General features: G+C 37.2%; 1 long non-coding RNA gene across 1 annotated transcript in view; it reads left to right on the top strand.

The window, feature by feature from the left end:
* LOC140838911 (uncharacterized) overlaps window positions 1–22746 on the top strand; it is a 94668-nt gene that overhangs the window by 1665 nt on the left and 70257 nt on the right. The gene's annotated exons all lie outside the window — the stretch shown is intronic.

The raw sequence follows: 22746 nt of genomic DNA on the forward strand, positions 1-22746 counted from the left end.
TTCTTTCATACTTCAATCAAGCCATAAAGGTATTTTTTTAAAAATATCGCAAGTACATGATTTTAATGCAAGAAGATCGAAATGATTAATATTTAATTATGTTATTTAATTATATTACGTGCAAAAATATAAAATATTCATTTTTTAGATTTATGCGATATGGCTTGTGGTCACTTTACTACCATGGGATTATTACTTCACCCGGTCGTCAATTACCGGTCAGTTATTGGCATTACTTCATCCGGTCGTCAGTTGCCGGCCAGTTCAGTTGTTTCACCCAGTATACTGTGGCAGTAGTCTGATCAGACAAACATTACTAAACCCGGTCGCCAGTTACCGGTCCGGTCTCCAGTTACCGGTCAGTTCAGTTCAGGGGCCACTTGCGTAGACCATAATCTCACCAGAAAATTATTACATGCTATTTCATTACAGGGCTCCAAGGAGCAAACATTTTCACTTACGATTTTCAGTTCAGTTATGCACGTATTATAATTACTCATCATCAGTTATTTTCACTTTATGCCTCATTACATGATATTTCCACTTTGCATGCGATTTTATTATTATTATTGTTATCTACGATATATACATGCTGAGTCTTTAGACTCACTAGACTTGATTGTTGTAGGTACTGATGAGGTCGGGACCGAGGGCGGGGACCAGTGAGCTAGCTTGGGTCAGCTGTATTAGGAACCCGAGGACCTCATTTGCAGCATTTACTATTTTATTTCAAAATCAGATTTTTATCTTTAGTTGAATTATTTTAAATTGTTATTTTGCAAACATTATTATTTCCGCTGTGCTATTTTTAAAAATGGAATACTTTTATCAGTTATTTTTATGAATGAGGCTTGTTATTTATTTTAAAAAAAATAATCCGCAAATTTTCAAGAACGAATTTTCGGGCCTTTAAAAGTCTTGTGAACCTTTACTGGTGTGGCTGCCACAATAGGATTTGGAGCTTGCCTCTTGAAGGGCACATTCTTCTTGGGACATTGGAAAGAACCCTTCTTTTCCTTCCCATGTGGACCAGTCTTTGCACCACATGAAGAACCCACATAAAGAATCGGCTTCTCTTTCTTGATGGTGGATTCAAACGTAACAAGCATATTCACCAACTCCTCAAGGGTAGGCTCTAGCTTGTTCATGTTGAAATTCACCACAAAAGGTTCAAATGAGCTAGGCAGCGACAAAAGCAACACGTCGGTGATCAACTCCGAAGGCAACATAAGATCCATGCCAACGAGCTTGTCCACGAGTCCAATCATCTTTAGGCCATGCTCATGGACCGAAGCCCCATCTCGCATGCATAAAGTGATCAGCTCCTGACGGTAGCATACCTAAGAGGTCGAATCTGCTCACCAAAGAGCTCCTTGAGATACAAATGAATATCAGCAGCACTCTTTGCATCCTCAAAACGCCTCTACAGCTCATCATTCATAGAAGCCTGCATATAACACTTAGCTCGCAAGTCATGGTCACACCAATCCTTGTAAGTTTGCAATTCTTCGGGATTGTAGATAGTCGGAGCCTCAACAGGGGGCGACTCAATAAGTGTATACACTATCCTTTCCGAATTTAATACGATTTTTAGGTTTCTTAACCAATTGAGGTAATTAGGTCTGGTTAATACGTGTTTTTCGAGTATTGCAGATAGCGGATTGCGAATCGAAGACATTTTCAAAAGTGTACTGAAAAGTAAAACAAATAAATATTAATGACTATTTTAAAATATTTAATAAGATATATAGTATGGACTTTTACTTCATAAATTTTTACTCCCACTATTTTGCAATTGTCACTACCCTCTAGTAAAAAACGGGAAACTCATTTCCTCAGTAGGTACGTAAGGTCGATTTAGCAAATTATGATTCCAAATACAATCAGCCAATCATAATTCCTAAAAAGTAGTTTCCAATTGCATCTTTATGCAACCTTTTACGTAAACTTTTGTCTCACGTTTGATTAGGACCCAATAATATGATGTCGTTCATCTTTACGTGTCAAGCCTTACCCATCGATGTTGAACCTTAATGGACGATCGCCAAGAGTTCCCTCAATAATATCCGAAAAAATGGGAGTTCCACGTAGTTCACATCGCAATATCAATGGATGTCACAGCTTTCTGGTGTCCAAGGCCCCCCCAATAATATGAGCCGAGCCTCGAACACGGGTAGCGTTCATCATGCACCCATTGTCAATGGAAAACATGAAAATTATAAACACCTTTATAATTCCCATTTTCAGGCTTGATATTAATTTTGAATCTTATTCAAAATGAGAGTTTTTTAATTTTGAAATGTCTCATCATTAATTTTATTTAAAATCTCGCCATGTTTGATCGTATGTTTGCCGGATTCATGCACTTTTTTTATTATCATAATAATAACGCACATATCATAATAATAACGTACATACTCATTATTTATAACATATCATGGATATATTATAAACAGTAAACTAAACAAGAATGATCAATCGCCCCAAAACTAATGGCCCGTGTAGCTAAACATGGGCCTAGGTCCAATCCTAGGGAAACGAATGGGATGCAAATGCAACTATTACATAAGCTTCTAATATTTACATGTCTTCGATCTTCATAATCATCAAGGCCACAATCTTCCCATCTAAGCGTAGTCTTATTTTTAGCTTGGTGCTAAAATAATTAGATCTTCTCATCTTGATCTACCACTATACTAATATTTACAAATAAATATCCATGACAAATAGGGATACATCTCATGGGATGGGAACGGGCCATAAATCCCACATTATAAATTGATAATTATTACAATCATTCAACACAAAATATCCTAGCATACACCTAGCAAATTGGGCTTGGGCTTTTGATCATCCTTCATGCATAATATCACATATCATATACCATCAATTAATTATCACAAAAATCAATTGATCCAATATTATATATATTGATCAAATCACTAACCGCCACGATTATAAACTAAATTAACAAAGTATACAAACTCCTTTGTCTACCTTCTAATTAATTTATTTATAACCTAATTTCTTGTAAATCATCATTTAATATAAATAATTAAAGTCCAACTTCAATTATTTATTTCATGAGAAAATATGTACAACTTTTGTAAATTTAAACATAAGGGCCCAAAAAATCATTTTTCACCAAAAACATTTTGGCCCATTTAAATTTCACAAAATATGTTAGCCATCTAATGTCCCAACAACTTCAAGGCCCATGACACTTTGATATTCCAAAACATTTTTGGAAACCCTAGTCGTCATCATCGTCGCGGGATTCCGGCCAACTTACAAAAAAATATTTTTTTTGTTTTGAAAGGGCTGTTCAGGCAGCCTCTCGGGTTGCCCTTGCTGCCCGAAACGGTCAGCCCGAGTTGCCCGAAATGGGCAGCAACTTGCTACCCAAAAGTCGCCCCAAACCGGCCTCGATTTTTTTGCAAAAATTATCTCATGCGGTTTGAAATTGACCTCAATATAATATCATGTATATGCTACACAAAATAGTATCCATAGCTCTGATATTACTTGAAAGAGTATCGGTTAAGGTGTCCGAATGCGCAACGGAAGTTTCAAAAAAAAAATTTGTACAAGAAAATCGAGCACCCTAAACTATAGTGTGTAGCAAATACATAAAAAAAAACACATATGACATTCATATGGTGTTTTAGAAAATTACCTATCAATTTCTTGATATTGATGATGGCTCCGACCAAGTTGTAAACAACTTGGCTCTTAATAGGTAGACAAATCTACAAGCCTCCTTTTAGCACACCTTGCTCAAAATCAAGCCCACCACCAACAAGTTGAATCCACTCTAATTTTTCACTAGAAAAATTAGAACATTTTTCATTTTGAGAAGAGAGAGTTTCCTCAACAATTGAAGAAAGAAAAATGAAGGAGAAAATAAGCTTCAAAATTTTTGGCCCTTGAGGTGTAGGAGAGAAGGAGAGGAAACTTTCTTGGTTGTGGAAATTGTTGAAGCAAAAAGTTGCTTCTGCATGCCACACAATTAACTCAAAAGTTGCCTCCAACCCTTAACCCTCAAGCATCCAATTCTATTTGGGCTTGTAACAATTACAAGGCTCATGGACTTTTATTTAAATTTCTCAAACACATTTGAGTCCATTTAAACTTTACTAGATTTTACTCAAGCCCACTAATTTAATAATTATTTCTAATTGGGCTCTACAAGGCCCAATGTTGTTTAATTAATTCAACATTAGAATTAATTTAATTATTTGGACTCTACTAGGTCCACTAGTGTTTAATTAATTCAACACTTGTATTAATTTAATTTAGTCCATAATAATGTTTATTAAAATCACAATTTTCAAATAAATTATTTGTTTAGCCAACTTTTAATTTAGGAACACTTCCTCAAATTAAAAGTTACATTCTCCTTATAGAAGTAATACTTGTATTTTTCTTTGCGCTTATAAACTCATTTATAAACCGTTCAACACATTGAACTATTTTTAACTTCTCAACGGGATCTAGAAAGTTGGCACTTGTGTGGCCCTCAATGGTTCATTGATACAACTAGTCGTGGGTTCACATCTACATGTCATTCAGGACTCAACATGTCCTTATATGAGCATAACTCAATTGCTTCATTCTTACTTATCAACTCCTTGATAATAAGAACGTCAGAACTCAAGTCTGATAGTACCCAACCAATCATGTGAAACGCCTAGCAGCATCACTTACATGATTCCCTAGGTATCAAATGATAGTGTCTGCAAGAACCATTCAATTATGGTTAGCGTACAGTACGGTCCCTTCAACTCATATATCCCGACCGATTCGACAACTATTGGTATATCGAGAGTTGTCAAAAAATCGATACTATGTGTCATGTCGTAGTTGCATCGATGGTGTAATAAATAAAACCCCTTTCATAATTAACATTATTCTCTGATCAGAGATTTCATGCTACATATTCATGAGATCACATAGGATATCCATACCCGAAAGTAAGCGGTGAATCCCCGACTACAATACATCGACTCCTATATGTTTCGACAAAACACCCAACCTTGCCACCTGATAACTCCATGAGAGTCGGTAAACAAGTCAAAGTGCAATGCTAGCATATAGAGTCACAATGTTGTCCCGGGCCATAAGGACTAATGGTATACAACCATAAACTATGATGTTTCCACTCGATAAGTGAGAACCACTTGGAAAATCCTTTATGGAGGGTTGTTCAGTGCACTCTACAAGGAGCACCTATCTGCATGTTCGGACATCACAATGACCCCTACCAATGAAACATGGTACTCATATTGCAGATACTAGTCGCGAACTCGAGCGGCATATATCCTTTTTAGCGGCGGCTGAATCGACTAGGAACTGTTTAGAATATAAAGTATTTCAAATATGAATTTCATGATACTCATCATATGAGCATCTCATATTCTTTCTACTATTTGTATATTCAAGGACTTTTTCTATGCAACTAGCATGGGTATACAGATAAAGATGTGTCAAAACAATAATTTCAAATATTATTAAAATAAAGATTGTTTATACATAGAGTTTCAACATGAACCATCGGCCAACACTTGGCTCGACGGGCACCTACTCTAACAGAACTGCGTCATCCCTGCAAGCATCTGATCCTGCATATCTGGCGTGGACGATGAGGAGTGACCATCTCCCCATCCTGAGCTCCCCTATTCTCATCGCCCGTTTCACGCACAATCCTATGTCTGGGAGGCACACTGTTCCAACATTTACCCAACACGTAAACCCAACATGTAGGAACATAATATCATAACATAAGAAGCACGAAATTTGAATTTAAATATACACATGCTGAAATCATGACTTGATGCTTACTACATGAAATAATTTAAAACCTTAAAACTTACAGACTTGAGGTGTGGCTTCGTGAGCTTCTCGCAACTAGCAGTAGGCATAACCCTTTACAAGAACACCGCTCTGATACCAACTATAACTTACCGTACTTTTAAACTATTTCAAATTTTGTGGAAAAATAAAAATTTTCTTAAATACAAAATAACTTTCAAATTTCGATCATCAATAAACTGTTCATCCAAAATATATGCAATAAAAGGTCACAAATAAAGTTTTCTAAAAATACTTGTTTAAACATCTTAAACAAAAATGTGAAATCAGATTATTAAAATCATCATGCATAAAATCTTAAAACATGGGCGGTCCTCGGGTTTAGCCTCCTGCGCAGTCCAAGCTGGCTCATTGGTCCCCACCCCTCGTCTCGACAATCACCTGCATCGATCAAGTCTAGTGAGTCTAAAGACTCAACATGTATAAACTGGATATAACAAGTAATACGTAATAAACCACATGAATTTTTAAAATAGTGCATACATACTTGAAACTTGAACATAATAGCATAAATGTTGCGTGTTTTTACTACCGCAAGTATATGGTGTCAAGTTTTAGTACTGTATGAGTACAGATATCGATCCCACGAGGAGTAATTATTCAAAGTTGTATATTAATTACCATAATTGACATAGCTCAACTTTATTTAAACAAATCGAATGGTTGGTTTGTAATCAAGTCAAATAAAATAGTAATTACTGTAAATCTAGCACGCCGTATAGAATTCACTGAAGAAATAAATCTAGAGATATGATTTCGTCTGGCTTCCCCTATGCTAAATCGGCATTAACTAACATGTTATTAAATTGCATCGCATTTATAACCAAGAACTCGCAATGTTTCTACTCCCTCTGTCGAGTGATAAACAGAACTGTATTACCTATTACCGATTTTAATATGTCTATTCAAAATCAAGCAACACGTAATAAATGCAACCAAGGTCCTCTTATGGATTCGTCAGAGTTATACGTCTTTTGCACGTTATAAATATCTAACGATGTGATTTCTCCTGTCCTAATTTCAATCCCCTCTTTCGAGTGTTAGATTTTAATTATACAATCAATCGAATTATGGCCAGTAATCCAAAAGCATTAATCACAAGAAATCACAAATAAATGCGATGAATTAATTAGATGAAAAGTTAAAAAGTCAATAACATAGGTTCAACCAAGACTACATCAATCTCTAGAAAATGGAATTAGTTCATATTCGTGATTAAATCAATACAAAACCTGTTTGTAATCATTAAAAACGTAAAAGTAGGAAACCGAATTAAGAACGTGTTGGCGAGAGGTGGAAGTGCGTCTCCGTGTCCGGATTCAGCGTCTTCTATCTCCGTTCTTCCCGTCCCGTGCTCCGTGTGCTCTCGCTTTTCCTCTTTCTCCTCGAGTGGTATGACGGCTGTGCTTTAATATTTCCGAATGCCTTTTTAGTCCGCGCGAAAACCTATTTTAATTTCAGACATCGTGTCGCGCGCATATGCGCGACACAGACTCGCGCATATGCGCGGGTCTCCTAGAGTGGGCTTCCTTCTTGCGCGCATATGCGCGCCATGAGCGGCGCATATGTGCGCTGCTCTCTAGATGGGTCGCGCATGTGCGCGACCTTGGGTGGCGCATGTGCGCGATGCTGTGGACTCGCCTGTTCTCTTTCTCGCGCATATGCGCGCCATGAGCGGCGCATATGCGCGCTGCTCACTGTATGGTTCGCGCATGTGCGCGCTTTGGGAGGCGCATGTGCGCGGGTGCTTATGCATTCCATTGCTCGCTTGGCTCACATTTCTTCTACTAGGCACCATCTTCGCTCCTTTTCACGCCATTTCAGTGGCTTCACCTAGGTTCCTGCGATCACAGCAAAAATAACAAAAAACGCGTAATTCCGCCCGGAAAGACTAACAATCTATATGAAATATATGACTAATATAAGTGCATAAAATGCACTTATCAATAAACATACTTGAAACTTGAACGTAGTAGCATAAACGTAGACATGACATCATCATAAAACTTTTTTTAAACATACTTGCATCATACATACTTGAGCATACATAACATCATTTTGCGTAGAGATATGTTTCAAAGCAAGTGACCCATACAAAATTGCGCCTGATCAGACTAAACCACAGTACTGGGCTGGTAGGGATGTCCACTACCACATACATAAGATCCCCGGTCATACTTTACCGGGTGGATTGGTCCCAAGACATTTAGCATACCTCAAAAACTTTAAATATTTTCTTTTGCACGTCGAACAAACTTACATAGCGTTGAGGGATTCGTTGGATCTCTCTTGGGGCCACTGCTGCACATACTAACATGAATTCAAACACTAACCTTTCATAGCTTAGATGTAGTTACTCGTGCTCACCACCGACGTAAATAAATAGCTTATGACATTCTAGATCACTCCAGACTTGACCTCGTTTAATCATCGTACTAAACCATGACATAAAACCCCAAACCAAATCTTATATTTTATATTCATAACCACAAAACAAATCCTATAATGTATATTCATAACCACAAAAAAAATCTTATATTTTATATTCATATTAAAAAAATTAATAATTTTTTTTTAAAAAAAAAAGGATACACGAACCCCGTGTAAGGGTCTTGGTAGGGGTCCGGGTACATTGTGGAAATTCGCATTTTGAAGGAAAAAGGGCACGGATCCCGTGTACGGGTCACGGCTTCGGGTCCGTGTAGGTGCTGGAATCGTAAACAAACGGAATTCTCTACACTTGTGACTTAATCCTACCTCAAGACCCATTCCTAGGATGCTAAGGCACTGATTCAACTCAAACAAACACACCAAAATACCTACACATCACAAACAACGCAACCCAATCCGTGAACACGACATTTGACACCCAAAACGCATCCTACGACTTCTAATGCATACAAGCGCCTATCGATGCAAATCGACACACCAAAAACCATTCCAACATCATACTCAACATACTTAAACACAACAGCGAACACCCGTCGATCTCCAACAAAGCCTGCAACAATAAAACCTCAAGAACATATCAAGTAAGCATTTTTCAGAAAAACGAAGTTTGAGAAGTCCCACGAAAACGATCATAACTCACTCATTTCTTATCCAAATATTTAAAATTTACTATCAGATCAAAGGTATCGAAATGTTCTACATTTTATATGTTGAAAGTGTTTCCAGAAAATCGACCGAAAAGTCGCAGTATTTAAAATGACAGCAAATTTCGAGTTTTCAGATCTTAAATCATTTCAAAATCGTTCCAACAAATTTTTGCTCAAACTTTTTACAACATACATGAATTTTTACACATAATAAACAACATAACAACAAACACTATGACGAGATCGATGCATAAACAAAATAATATACATGTCTTTTGATATTTAAAGTTACTGAAACGACGACACCGAAGCGGGAAAGATGCGAAGATTGATCCGAGACGAACGTGGCACGATTTCTTACAAAAAAATCATATAAAGTTGCTGGAAAAATTCTAAGGAGATGGTGGCCGCTGGAGAGAATAAAAAGAACCCTAGGTTTCTCCAATAAAAATCTGAAATGTGAGTGTAAGGTATTATGTGAGTGTAGGCGTGAATGTGTGTGTGTGTGTTAGTGGGTGTGTGCGTGAGTTTAGGTGTAAATTAGGGAAATAATGTGCTTAATTAATAATTAGAAAACAATTAAAAATGCTAGACCACTTTTAGCTTAATAAATCCCTTAATTTAAAATGAAATGCACTCTTGCTAAACTTTAAAAGTTTTAAAATCCTAAAATCACTAAATAATAAATTAGGTTTTAAAATGCTAAAAACTTAATAAATCATTTAAAATGTCCCATCATAAATTAAAATAAAATACCCCATTTTAAAATTGCCAAAACCGTCGCCGGTATCTTCTTTCCTCGATCCCACATCGAATAATCGCCTGAAACATGAAACTCGAAAAACGTTTTAATGTGCAACACATAAACATAAATAATTTAAAATACTGTAATTTCATAAATCATGGCTCTAAAAAAATCATTTTAAACTTGATTAAATAATTTAAGAATTAAATAAATACATGAGTTTTACGTGTACTAATTTTTGGCTCTACATGGATACCACGATTACACGCAGATGGATCGATCGATTGACACAATGATACGAAAGTTCATAGCTATTTAACGGAATTCAAATTAAGAGAAACGAACACCTATAAGCTGATATGATGTGATATGTTATGAAAATATTTATGTTTCAACAGGTTATGATTATGCATGCGACTTTTCGATCATGAAATGTATTTTTATTACAGTACTTTTCATTGTTGCTTTTGTTATGTATATGTACTTGCCATAATGTTACAGGTTTGTTGAGTCTTTAGATCACTAGGTGTGAATGATGCATGTAAGCCTATTGATTAAGAGTTGGAGGTGCCGAAAACTGGGTAGGAAAAGATGGATGTGCGCACGCGTACCCGAAGACCTTATTTCTTCCGCACATCATGTTAATGAGATATGAGGGATTTGGATATTTTCATACTCGTTTTTTTACTATGTTGATGGTTGTTAGGATTTCTACATGTTCCATATTTGATTTATTTTTAAAACGTAAGCTTGGGGGATGACGAGTTGGCATGAATTTTGATTGCAGTATTCTTAATTGTTAGTAAATTACTATTACATCAAAATGGGTATTTTGCATTGGTTGCATGCATGCTTATGGATGTATATTTTCAAATATGAGTTTTATAAAAAAAATTCTAATATTATTTTAAGTAGTAGACGTTTCATATGTAGTGTTCAAAAACCAGTATATGTAAACCTCATGCATAATTAAACTTCTTAACTTATTTAATTAATTTAAAACGATTTAAATGATGCATGGAACATATGTTAAATAATTATTTTTTTGTTTAATTATATGTCCTTGTTTATATAAAATTAAATATTTTCTTGAGTTTGAGTTTTTCTGGTGAATATTTGATGTTTGGCCGAAGATAGGAGACCAGATACGATTAAGGGGATAAAAATTAAATGTTATATTTTATTTTAATTTAAGAAATTATTTATTTTTATTTATTTATGAAATATAGCATTTAAAGATCAAATTTAATTTATTAATGAATTAAAATATTTTAAGAAATTTATTTAAAATTTTGAAAATTAGGAGTTAATTCTTTAATTTATGGTTTATTATTTTATAAATTTTGTGGGCTTAATTATTTAGCCTAATTAGTATTTTAGCCATTTAATTATGTTTATTAAAAGTTTAAAAAAAACCAAAAATACAATTGGGCTATTCTATGAGTGACGGCGCATGAGCATGGGCTATATTTATATCTTAAGCCTAGAGTTCATGGGTTCAAGTGTTGGAGGAGGCGAAAGAAACCATTTTCCAGGGGTAGAATATTTTATGAGTGGCGGTGCATAAACATGGGCTACGGCTCATGCTGGACCATCCTAACAACCCATGACCAATAGTGGTTCATGGGTAAGGACCGATGCTCATGTTGGTTCAGCCTAATGGCCCATGATCATTACAAAAAAAAAAATCAGTTGGGCTACTAGCTCAACTGGTACCAACACTTTAAGAATCTAGGTACTTAAGCCTAGAGATCCTAGGTTCAAGTGTTGGAAAAGGCGAAAGAAATCATTTTTCACAGGTGAGATATTCAATATGAATGACGGTGCTTGAGCATGGGCTATGGCTCATGTTGGATCATCATAATGACCCATGACCAGTAGCGATATATGGGTATGGATATGGGCCGATGCTGCAAACGTTTTTATTGGTTGCGTTGTTCTAGATTATATTGACTCCATCTATAAGACATGCGAATAATATTTTCCTTAACCAATTACTAATAAAATCTTATTTATTTATAAGACGGAAATACTTCAATATATTATATGGTTTTAGAGACACTGAATAGAGATGAATATAAATTTCTTTTCAAATTGGACAAGAATGTTGGAACAGAAAACAAAATGTTAACATTTGTTGTTGAATGCATTCGAAATTCCAATAAAATTTTCAGCGATGAAAATATTGCATGCAAAAAAAAATTGGTAGATTTCGAACAACAAGAAATTGAGAGACTACGACGTCCAACAAAGGTATCAATGAAGAAAGATGATGAAGTAAAGTAATAGATGTTGATAGCTACATGAGAATGGATATTTAGAATGATGAAATAGCGCTACTCTTGCTAGGAAATATTTTCAATTCGACCAACAAAAAATTCAAACGATGAAGACATGAAAATACAAATAATAGATGTTATCACCGCAAGATTGAATATTGAAAATTATGAGAATCTTGTTTCTTTCAAAAAGAAGAAGAAGCGGACGACGGAGGGAAAAACAGGTTTATCAAAAAGAAGATATTGTTTTGCTAAGTTATAGATGATAATTTGATAACAGTATTTGAAATAGTTATCTCAATTATTTGGTATCTGAAAATTATATTCAAATATTAAGATCTAAATTATTGTAATGTTCGAGATTTATATCATGTCAATCCGAGATTATTGATTATGAATTAATGTGATTATAGAAGGATCATTCCGAGACACGAATTGAGATGGCATGTGATATCGTTTCAATTGCGCGAGCATGTGCAAGGGATAATTGCCGAGACAGTAGGTCTTGCGCATATGAGCGGAGATGGTGCGCATATGTGCGAGCTGCCGTGAAGGTTAAGTGCCGAGACAGAATGTCTCGTGCATATGCGCCGAGGAGGATTGCGCATATGCACGAGACGTGCTACACAAAGAAGTGAGACACATTTTCTTGAGCATGCATGGTATATATATTAAAAACATTTAATTCCTTCATAATGGAAAAGGGAAGAATCGAGAAAAGCTACGGACAACTTCAAGTTCTTGATATTAAAATTTGAATTGCGCAAAATCTGCCCATTAGAATTTCAATCCGACTTTAGTTTCGAGTTCCTCTCGTCAAGAACTTCAAGAGGAGGTAAATTTTATGGATTTCTAGCATGGTTCGAAATTCATGTGTTGAAGAAATCATGATTTGATCTATATATGGTGTTCTTGAAAATTAGACATCGTATAATCGAAACCGGTTTGAAGAACAGATACCGTATGGAATCTTTATGATTTTTCAGATTTGATTTAATTGAGATTATACAAATTTGATATCAGATTATGTTATTGATTGAGTATGAGTTATTGAGATTGGTATATACTGATATTGTATTGCCGGGATATATCGAGATTGTACTGTTATGCCGTCAGAATTTGATAAGATTGAACTATCTTGTTTGAATGAAATGGTGATATTGTATATTCGATTTTCATTGCCAGATTGAGTATTGACAGCTTCGAATTCAAGACTTCGACTTCGTCAGATCGACAGAAAGAAAGGTATAAATCAATGTTAACCGAGAGATCTACTCAAGTTATATTTGACTTGAGTTTCCCTAAACCACATAATGGTTTGTTATTGTTTTAATACCTTGTATTACTTGAATGTATATGCTTATTCTATTGATTTATAGAAAAGTAGAGAACGAGTCATTAGCAGAGGTGTCAAGTCTGGGGCAGAGGTGCCTAGACAGTGGATGTTTGGTTATATCAATGTTGCTTAGGAGTAGATCGACTTCTATTGCTGAGATTCGATATAATATACCAACGTCCGGGAACCGAGATCCCTAGACTAGACTAGATCAGAATCGAGTCGGAGATATGAGTTTGATTTACAGTTTTATATCATTTCATATTTCAGATTGATACATGTGATTGATACTGTTATATGCTTTCTTATATGCTTTTATGATTGCATGTATACGTTGTTTATACTGAGAATGTTATTCTCGCCGGAGTTATCCGTCTGTTGTTGTGTTTGTATGTGTACATGACAACAGGTGGGACAGGCTCAGGGTCAAGACGAGGATGAGAGATCAAAATTAGCGTGGAGGTCCGGACCCAAAAGTAGAGTAGGTTTCAGCACTTGATGTGTAGTGATTGAACCCCAGTTTGACTTTATGTAAATGTACAAGACTTGTATTTTTATGTTGATGTTTATATCAGAATGATTCTATTATGTTCCGCACTTGTATTTTAAAAAAATTAGACCCAGTTTATTTAGTTGATTCAATTATTCCCAAAAATGATTAAGAAATGAATTAGTGTCCGGGTCCCCACAATTATGGAATAAAACTGATTTGATAAATTTGGATAGTGGAGTTTTCATTTGAAACATATTATGAAATAACATACAAAAGAGATCTAAGACGAGATTATTGTGAATTGTGATGAAGTGACGTCAACCACAATGTATATTGTGAAAATATTTATCCTTTATTCAAATTTGAGAAAAAAGAAGGTGCCTTAACAAGAGAAACAATGCACATTTTTGAAAAATTTCGAATGAATTAAATTTGAAAACGAGTGGCAGTTATTGAACAAACATCAACTAAAATTGTTCAAAATTTAGGCATTGAGGGTCGCCAAATAAAGCTAATCATAATTTTCAATATCGTGGAAGAAAAATCAAAACTAACAAAATCTAAAACTGTACACCATTAAAAAAAAATTCAAGGCAAAAACTTGTGTGAGACGGTCTCACGGATCGTATTTTGTGCGACGGATCTCTTATTTGGGTCATTCATGAAAAAATATTACTTTTTATGCTAAGAGTATTACTTTTTATTGTAAATATCGGTAAGGTTTAACCGTATCACAGATAAAGATTCGTAGTACCGTCTCACAAGAGACCTACTCAAAATTCAATTATGAATTGTCAACTTTTGTATTTATTTTGTATATATGTCTAAAAACCCTAAAAATTGGTGGGAAGCTGTTTCTAAAATAAATTACTATGACAAAAAATAGAAAAAACATATTATATATCTTATGTTTCAAAATGATTATATGAGGACTCGGACGCTAATCAATTCTTAATCGTCATCAGGATTAGCTTACTAATCAAATAATTAGGGTCATAAAATTTTTTTCTTTTTAATGCGGAATGTAGTGAAATCAAACTAATATACAACACAGTATAAAATATAGTACATGTCCTGTACCGTCTACAAATAAATAAAACTAAGGCTCAACATCTAAATATCAAATGTCACAACCCTAGATACATCAAAGTCCGAGGTCTCCACTCTATCACGATCTCGCCTCATCTCCTGGACTCTGATCCTGTCCCACCTGTTGTCATGTACACATACAAACAAGACAACAGCCGGATAATTCCGGTGAGAATATAATCCCAGTATAAAACAACGAAACATGCAATCATATGATACACATAAAAGCATGGATAGAAAACAACAATATATATCAAAAGCTGAAACATAATCAATATCAAACTGTCGACAATGCTCGTGACTCCACGACTCAGACTAGACTCAATCCTAGCCTAGGATCCCGGTTTCCAGATGTGGTATTCCTATATCGACCAACAGTAATAGAAAAGACTCCAGTTCTATCCACGTCGATATAACCAAAACACCCAGATATAAAGATGTTGGTATTCTTATATCGACCAACAGTAATAGAAAAGACTCCAGTTCTATCCAAGTCGATATAACCAAACATCTAGTGTCCTGACCTAACCGTCATGGACTGTGGTCCTATCGCCAATACACTATCTTGTAACATCGTGCAATGTACCCGTGGCTATCCCGCCACTATCGGGTACTTCTGTCACAAGATTGCTCGTCTAATGCATGCTCCTATAACTCCATAGAATCGGCATGTAATCAAATTAATAATCACAATAATAAAACATAATAATAAGTATGTGATTTAAGGAAACTCAAGTACATCCTACTTGAGTCGATGTCCCAATACCACATTGACTTATACCTTTCGTTCGTAGTGTCGGTCTGGAATTCAAACTCTGTCAATTCTTTAATCTGGCAATGGCAATATCAATGATATCATATCAATATACCGTTTAAATCGATACCAATCTGATCAATAATTCAAAATCAACGGTATAACCGCACAATCTCGATATCCCGGTCAATATAACATCACCAGATAATAATTCCTTCAACTAATAATCGATACCAATACAATCTGATATCATATCTTAGTCAATTAACTTCAGAAAATCATAACAATTCTCTAATCATTCCGTTTCTAAATCTAACTTCGGTTCTATGATGTTTAATATGTCCAGAACATCATATATGAATTTCATTCAATTCTGACAACATCATAATTTCAAATCTTAACAAAGTGTAACGAAACTTACGTCCTGTAGTAGCTGTCATTGCTAGGAATACGGTGCCGTACTCGGCTTTAAATTTGGACGGATGGATTGTTTGAAATCAAATTCTGAAATCCAAGAGCAAATCCTTCCTCGGAGCTTCGTTTCTTTCTTTCTGAGAAAAACATTGCATGTATATATATATATATATATACAATTCGCGCATGCAACAAAACAAGTGGCTCGCCCTTTGTAACACACGTCTCGCGCATATGCGCGACATCTACCGGCGCATATGCGCGAGACCATATGTCTCGGCGCGTGATGTGCACAGTGCCTCGCGCATATGCGCGCCCTCATTCGGCGCATATGCGCGAGGTACTCAAATTTCTTCCCAACTCTCTGCCACCCTCGTGCACATGCGCGGATTCAGGTCGCGCATATGCGCGAGGTCCTCTGGACATTTCGCGCATATGCACCCGACTGGGTCGCGCATATGTACGAGAGCTCATCCTCGCACATACATCTTTTCACACGTTATCTCAAATCGTGTCCCGATTAATCCTTTCATAATCATCTCAAATTATAAATCAGTAATTACAGATTACTAGGATTAAATTTCCAAGCATTACATTTCTCCCCCCCAAGATATGATTTCGTCCTCGAAATCACAGATAGTCAAATCATATCCTTAAGAAGGAATGTAACTAAAGTCGAATAAAAATTTACATCAGTGAAATAATGCTGGGAATTCTTGTCTCATATCTGATTCAGTCTCCCAAGTGGCTTCTTCAACGCCATGACGAGTCCATTGTACTTTCACCAACGGAATCATCTTCGTTCTGAGCTGTTTTTCCTTACGATCGATAATCCGGATCGGTTTCTCAACATAACTCAATGTCTCATCCAACGCGGTCTCGTCGGGTTGAATAACATGTGAATCATCAGGGAGATACTTCCGCAGCATTGATACATGAATGACATTATGTATTCCAGATAATGAAGGCGGCAATTCTAGTCGATAGGCACGATCTCCTATCTTTTCAAGAATCTTATAAGGACCGACGTATCATGGAGACAACTTCCCTTTCTTCATAAATCGGACAACACCCCTGAAAGGAGAAATCTTCAGGAACACTCGGTCTCCTGCCTCAAATACCAATGGTCTTCGCCGAAGGTTGGCATATTTGGCTTGTCTGTCCTGGGCTGCCTACATTTTCTTCTGAATCAATTTCACTTTTTCAGTCATATCTCTGATCATATCAGGTCCAGTCTCCGGAACTTCAGAGATATCATCCCAATATAATGGGGATCTGCATTTATTTCCGTACAACGCTTCGAATGGTGCCATCTCAATACTCGTTTGATAGCTATTGTTGTACGAAAACTCGTAAAGTGGCAATGCATCTTGCTGATTAGTGCTAAAATCAAGCACTACAGCTCTCAGCATATCTTCCAATGTCTGAATCGTCCGTTCTGACTGTCCGTCAGTCTGTGGATGATATGCGGTACGAAGTTGGTACCCAGATGTAACTTCGTACCTAGAGCTTGCTGCAGACTCTGCCAGAAGTGCGAAGTAAACTGAGGATCACGGTAGGAGACAATTGACTTCGGCACTCCGTGCAATCTAACCACTTCCTTGACATATATATCGACCATCTGATCATATCTATACGTCATTTTGTATGGAATAAAGCATGCTGATTTGGTCAATCGATCAATCACGACCCAAATCGCATCGTAACCTCGGGAGGAACGGGGCAACTGTGTCACAAAATCCATGGAAATGTGATCTCATTTCCATTCAGGAATAGACAAACTCTGTAACAGTCCTCCAGGTTTCTTTCTTTCAGCCTTTACCTGTTGGCAATTCAGACATTTGGCTACAAATATAGCAATATCAGCTTTCATTTGTTTCCACCAGTATTGTGTTTTCAAATCATTATACATTTTCCTTCCACCAGGATTAATGCTAAAACGACTGTTGTGCGCTTCTGTCAGTATTCGCTGTCTTAATTCCGAAACATTCGGCACAACAAGACGATTATTCACATACAAAATACCATTTTGAACCTGATATTCCGATCGATGTCCAGCTTTAACCATAGCAATCGACTTCTAAATATTCTGATCAGCTTTCTGAGCTGCTTTAATTCTCAAAATCAGCTCTGGTTCAGCTTGAATAGTATATAATCTCATAGGTCTCCAATCTGTCTCAAATACTAATCCAGACAAACAGCAGTCTTCAATCAAATTCGAAACACCCATAGTCGATAAGGATAAAGAACATACCTTTCGACTTAGTGCATCAGCTGCTGCATTGGATTTTCCTGGGTAGTATTTGATTTCACAATCAAAATATTTCAATAAATCAAGCCATCTTCGCTGTCTCATATTCAACTCTGACTGTGAACACAGATATTTCAAGCTTTTATGATCAGAATAGATTTCGAATTTCTCACAGTAGAGGTAATGTCGCCATATCTTCAAAGCAAAGACTATGGCTGCCAATTCAAGATCATGAATTTGGTAACGAGATTCATGGGGTTTCAGCTGTCTCGAGGCATAAGCGATAACATGTCCTCGCTGCATCAACACACAGCCCAATCCTCGGTGAGATGCATCGCAATAAACAACAAATCCACCAGTGCCTGAAGGAATCGTCAGCACAGGAGCACTGATCAATCTTTTCTTCAATTCGAGAAAACTGGTCTCACATTCCTCAGACCAAACAAATAGAGCATTCTTCTGAGTCAACTGTGTAATCGGTTTGGCAATACTCGAAAAATCTTTAATGAATCGACGATAATATCCTGCCAAACCCATAAAACTGCGTATCTCTGGTACAGATGTCGGTCTCGGCCAAGAAATCACTGCCTCAATCTTACTCGGATCAACTGATATACCGTCTCCAGATATGATATGTCCCAGAAATACCACCTGTTTCAACCAGAACTCGCATTTCGACAGTTTAGCATACAGTTTCTCCGCCCTCAAAATTCGCAACACAGTTCTTAAATGTTCAGCATGCTCCATCACATTCTTTGAATAAATCAAAATATCATCGATGAAGATAATCATGAAATCATCGAGATATTTCTGAAAGACTCGATTTATCAATCCCATAAATACCGTCGGTGCATTCGTCAAACCAAATGGCATGACAATAAATTCATAGTGTCCATACCTGGTTCTGAATGCTGTCTTTGAGATATAGAAATCCCTGACTCTCAGTTGATGGTATCCAGATCTCAGATCGATCTTGGAATACACCGAAGAACCCTGCAACTGATCAAATAAATCATCAATACGAGGCAATGGATATTTATTCTTTACAGTTGCCTTGTTCAGTTGCCGGTAGTCAATACAAAGTCTCATTGACCCATCCTTCTTTCTCACGAACAGTACTGAAGCGTCCCAAGGAGAAACACTCGGTCTGATATATCCCTTGGCCAATAAATCCTCCAGCTGTTCTTTCAATCTTTCAATTCGATCGGTGCCATCCTATAAGGAGCCCTCGAAATCGGAACTGTTCCTGGCATTAACTCAATGCTGAAGTCTATCTCTCGAATCGGAGGCAATCTAGGAATCTCATCTGGAAAGACATCAGCAAACTCACACACCACTAGCAAGTCCGCCAATGATGGGCTCGACTGCAGTAAATCAACTGAATATACCAGGAATCTATCCGCTCCTTTCTGCAATAATCGAGTCATATTTATCGCATATATCAAAGGAATTCTAGCTCGAGAACCCTTACCGTAAAATTTCCACTCCTCATCCATCTCAGGTCTGAATCTCACTATCTTGTGGAAACAATCAACTGTAGCTCGGTACTTGGTCAACATATCGATACCGATAATACAATCAAAATCAGATAAACCAAGCACAATACAATCTAGTTCAATCGTATGCCCATCGTATTGCAGTATACAAGATTTCACAGACTTCACCGATAACAAACCTGTCCCTAGCGGAGAAGAGACATACACTATCGCAGACAATGACTCAACAGGTAACGCATGACTCAATGCAAACCTCTCAGAAATAAAAGTATGTGATGCACCAGTATCAATCAATACATATGCAGGATACCCAGAAATAAAACAGTTACCTGCCACAACATCGTCAGGTGCATCCTGTGCCTGCTCCTCGATCAAAGCAAAAACTCGGGCCTGCTGTCTAGGAGGCTGGCTCACGGTCTGGCTTCCTCCTGGCCTCTGTTGTGACTGGGTAGCCGGTGCTGGCTGAAAAGAATGAACGGCAGATGATCGTCTACCTGTCTGAGCCGCTGATCCAGATGACTCAGCTGCCTGGGATCCCTGGGCACCTCTCTGTGGACACACTCGGGCAAAGTGTCCTTGTTGTTTACAAATACGGCAGCTGCCAAATACTCCTCGACACTGCTCACTGGGATGCTTCCCTCCACAAGTATTACAAATAGGTCCAGTATAGCTTTGGCTCTGTCGAGGACTCCCAGAGCTAGAAGAACTGCTTTCGGACTTCTTGAACTGCTTCCCTCTAGCCTTCAAGAAATCCTTCTTTCCGCCACTGCTGCTGCCACCTTCAAATCGAGGAGGTGGTTGTTGTGGTCCCGGTGCTGAAGGCACAAACGAAGCTCCTCTTTGTCTCATCAGACCGGCTTCGGCTCCCTTGGCTCGATTCAGAGCATCAGTAAAATTATTCGGTCTCCCTGTGTTCACCAGTGTAAATATTTCCGGGCTCAGGCCGTTAATGAACTGATCCGCCACGGCCTCGTCATGTGTCCGCCACATGTGGAGCAAAGCGCAACAGTGAAGAGAACTTGGCCACATATTCTTCAATGTTTAGTTGGCCCTGTCTCAAGTTGGTGAATTCTGCTCCCTTTTCCTTCCTATATGACACTGGAAAGAACCTCTTATATAATTCAGTTCGAAACACATTCCATGTAATAATCGTACCTCGGTGTTCCAATGCCCTCTTCGTCGTGATCCACCAGTTCTTTGCAACGTCATGTAACTGGTGCCCTATCAGTTTCAACTTCCTCTCATCAGTGTATTCCAGCCTCCAGGGACTCAAACAGCATTTCAATATCATCCAGCCAATTCTCACAATCCACGGAATTCCCCGTACCCTTCAAGGTCGGTGGATGGAATGACTGGAATCTTTTCAGTAAAGTCTCCATGGGTGTCGCTGTCACATCCATTAGAGGATTCGATGTACTACCCTGTTCCGGTACTCTTCTCGGTGGCATATCTGATAATTAAAGAGGTTAGTAATTCCACTACCACATATCAGTTTCAATCTTCCTCGGATCATCTGACAGCTGATCCATTCCAAATAATACACAATATCATATCAAAATCAGATATTCAGGCAAACATGTATCAAAATAGGAATTCATGCTAGCAATCAAAAGCAGGAAGGAAAACCTCAATCTACCCCACTCACTAGCTCCTATCTCAGTCTCAAGGATCTATCGCTCTGATACCACCTGTTGTGGGGACCCGGACGCTAATCAATTCTTAATCGTCATCAGGATCAGTTTACTAATCAAATAATTAGGGTCATAAAAAATTTTTCTTTTTAATGCGGAATGTAGTGAAATCAAACTAATATACAACACAGTATAAAAAATAGTACATGTCCTGTACCGTCTACAAATAATTAAAAATAAGGCTCAACATCTAAATATCAAATGTCACAACCCTAGATACATCAAAGTCCGAGGTCTCCACTCTATCACGATCTCTCCTCATCTCCTGGACCCTGATCCTGTCCCACCTGTTGTCATGTACACATACAAACAAGATAACAGCCGGATAATTCCGGTGAGAATATAATCCCAGTATAAATCAACGAAACATGCAATCATATGATACACATAAAAGCATGGATAGAAAACAGCAATATATATCAAAAGCTGAAACATAATCAATATCAAACTGTCGACAATGCTCGTGACTCCACGACTCAGACTAGACTCAATCCTAGCCTAGGGATCCCGGTTTCCAGATGTGGTATTCCTATATCGACCAACAGTAATAGAAAAGACTCCAGTTCTATCCACGTCGATATAACCAAAACACCCAGATATAAAGATGTTGGTATTCCTATATCGACCAACAGTAATAGAAAAGACTCCAGTTCTATCCAAGTCGATATAACCAAACATCTAGTGTCCTGACCTAACCGTCATGGACTGTGGTCCTATCGCCAATACAATATCTTGTAACATCGTGCAATGTACCCGTGGCTATCCCGCCGCTATCGGGTACTTCTGTCACAAGATTACACGTCTAATGCATGCTCCTATAACTCCATAGAACAAGCATATAATCAAATTAATAATCACAATAATAAAACATAATAATAAGTATGTAACTTAGGGAAACTCAATTACATCCTACTTGAGTCGATGTCCCAATACCACATTGATTAATACCTTCCGTTCGTAGTGTCGGTCTGGAATTCAAACTCTGTCAATTCTTCAATCTGGCAATGGCAATATCAATGATTCATATCAATATACCGTTTAAATTGATACCAATCTGATCAATAATTCAAAATCAACGGTATAACCGCACAATCCCGATATCCCGGTCAATATAACATCACCAGATAATAATTCATTCAACTAATAATCGATACCAATACAATCTGATATCATATCTCAGTCAATTAACTTCAGAAAATCATAACAATTCTCTAATCAGTCCGTTTCTA

Source organism: Primulina eburnea, chromosome 8, assembly GCF_022965805.1.
Source record: "Primulina eburnea isolate SZY01 chromosome 8, ASM2296580v1, whole genome shotgun sequence".
In the NCBI taxonomy this organism is placed as follows: Eukaryota; Viridiplantae; Streptophyta; class Magnoliopsida; order Lamiales; family Gesneriaceae; genus Primulina; species Primulina eburnea.